The sequence below is a fragment of the Cebus imitator genome, unplaced genomic scaffold (assembly GCF_001604975.1).
Source record: "Cebus imitator isolate Cc_AM_T3 unplaced genomic scaffold, Cebus_imitator-1.0 Scaffold579, whole genome shotgun sequence".
In the NCBI taxonomy this organism is placed as follows: domain Eukaryota; kingdom Metazoa; phylum Chordata; class Mammalia; order Primates; family Cebidae; genus Cebus; species Cebus imitator.
In genome coordinates this window covers 537420-539829 of record NW_016107894.1, presented here as the reverse complement: position 1 = coordinate 539829, position 2410 = coordinate 537420, and the positions used below count along the sequence as shown (strand labels likewise).

Below are 2410 nucleotides of genomic sequence, written 5' to 3'. Positions count from 1 at the left end.
AAAAAAAAAAAAAAAAAAAGAGATATAATGGTTTTATAAGGGTCTCTTCCTCCTTCACTCTCTCCTGACATCTTGTGAAGAAGGTACTCGCTTCTCCTTTGCCTTCCACCACGATGATAAGTTTCCTGAGGCCTCCCCAGCCAGGCAGAACTGTGAGTTGATCAAACCTCTTTCCTTTATAAATTACCCAGTTTGGGTATTATTATTATTTTTTTTTCCGAGTCTGAGTCTGTCTCCCATGCTGGAGTGCAGTGGCATCATCTCCCTTCACTGCAACCTCCGCCTCCCATGTTCAAGTGATTCTCCTGCCTCAGCCTCCTGAGTAGCTGGGATTACAAGCGCCAGCCACCATGCCAGGCTAATTTTTGTATTTTTAGTAGAGATGGGGTTTCATCATGTTGGCCAGGCTGGTCCCGAACTCCTAACCTCAAGTGATCCTACCACCTCGCCTCCCAAAGTGCTGGGATTACAGGCGTGAGCCACCGCGCCCGGCCTCGGGTTCTTCTTTGCAGCCCTGTGAGAATGGACTAATACAGACTCCATTCCAGGAGATGACAAATAGCAAAAGGCAAAAGGACACTCCCTTCTTGCCCTTTTTCTCCCCAACTTTTGTCTTTACGTTTCCTCCCATCAACTGCCTTTCCTAACATTGTGGTGACTAATGATTAAAGAAGAAAAAAAGAACGAGGTGAAAAAACACTTTACTTTTCCCTCCCACCACTCCAATCCCAAATTGTGAAATTCATTATTTTACTGATCCTCTTATTTGTGCAGTAAAGCCGCGAGGTAAGGGTGAGCCTTTCTAGAGAGCAAGGACTATCCAATACCAGGAACCTCAGAGTCCTTCCTCAAACCATTATCTTAGAGCTATCTGATCACCGTGGTCACCATACATGCAGTCTACTAATGTCAACCACAGCAGCACAGTAGGGGTGAGGGGCAAGAGGTGATCTCTGTTTAATTTCGAGGAAGGGTCCAGGGAACCACCATCCAGCCACCCTTCCTCCACTGGCTCCTCGAGGTTCTCCCGGCGCCTCCCCTCCTAGCTTCGGGCCCATCTGCCGAGTAAGGGCCAGGGCGCCCCCTCGTCCGCTTAAGCCTGACCCCACCAACTTTTCAACCAATACGATATACTCTCAGACTTCATCCCGGTCAGCTCCCTCCATCCCACTCCTAGAGACTCACCAAGCGGGTGAAGCCACTCCGCTCCGGCCGCTGTAAGTCCGACACCCTAACACCGGACCCGGCGCGGCGCCCTTGTCGCGCCTGCGCGCGCCCAGGCCGCGCGCCTGCGCACTTCCCGTGCACCGCGGACGCGAACACACCCCTGCAGCTGGAGCCAATCACGGTGCTGGGGGTTTAAATCTCCCTGCCACGGTGGCGGAGAGCCTGGGAATTCACCAGTTAACCGGATAGACTTCCGTCCTGCCCGAGGCTGAGAGGTGTTCATCCAATAAACATTTACTGAGGGCAAACCGTGTGCCAGATGAACGCTAAGGAAAAGAAAGCGAATAGAAAGCTTTCTCTGCCCTTCAGCGCCTTTCAATCTGTCTAGACTAAGATATAGATATGTAAACAAATTATAGTGGATGGAATACAGTGCATAGTACATAGAAAATCCGAGGCGTCTTTGGCTGGTAATAAACAAAGCGTTTCATTCTTAGGGGTGTCTGGAAGGGTTCCCGGAGGAAGTGACTTGAGTCATGAAGGATAAGTAGGAGTTCCCCGGAAATCCGGCAGAAAAGGAGCTAGAGTTTCCCAGGTTCTGGGGAACAACTGGTGTCAAGAACAACATAACGCATTTTGGAAGTTTCTAGTACTGTATCCTTGTTAAAGGCTTAGTGCTAATCGTACATCCCCGAGTGTAGAGGGAAGAAAGCTTTAAAAGGCCAACAATGGCTAGATTTTGGAAGGTCTTGGAATTTTGGACCACTTTGTACTATAGGCTCTGAAAGCTATGGAAGGGTTTTAAGCAGATGGGTGATTATTGTAAACCATTTGCTGCAGGAACCTTTCCACACACCTCTAAGAATAAAGTGCTGGAAATCAAGAAAAGAAAGTGCTTCAAAAGGAAGTAGTCCATTCCTAAGGAGGACGAAGCCTGAGAAATGTTTAAATTTCGTAACACAGAGGTCACTGATTATCTCAGTGAAAGCTGTTTGGTGGAATGCTCCAAACAATAGTTTGGAGATAAGGGAGATATAGAGATGGGGACAGGTTGTAGAATGCTTTTGGAAAGGTTGACCTTGACAGGGAGGAAGGAGGAAGGATGACGAAGGATCAAGATTTTTTGTTTTTGGCCGGGCGCGGTGGCTCACGCCTGTAATCCCAGCACTTTGGGAGGCCGAGGCGGGTGGATCACGAGGTCAAGAGATCAAGACCATCCTGGTCAACATGGTGAAACCCCGTC

The 2410-nt window shown here is 48.9% G+C and overlaps 1 protein-coding gene across 1 annotated transcript in view; it reads right to left on the bottom strand.

Annotated features, from left to right (window-relative positions):
- Positions 1-1625, bottom strand: part of SNAP23 (synaptosome associated protein 23) — a 42871-nt gene extending 41246 nt beyond the window's left edge. Inside the window, exon 1 of the mRNA XM_017516279.1 lies at positions 1186-1625. The gene's annotated coding sequence lies outside the window, so the exon portion shown is untranslated. The remainder of the gene's footprint in view (positions 1-1185) is intronic.
- Positions 1626-2410: the final 785 nt, after the last annotated feature.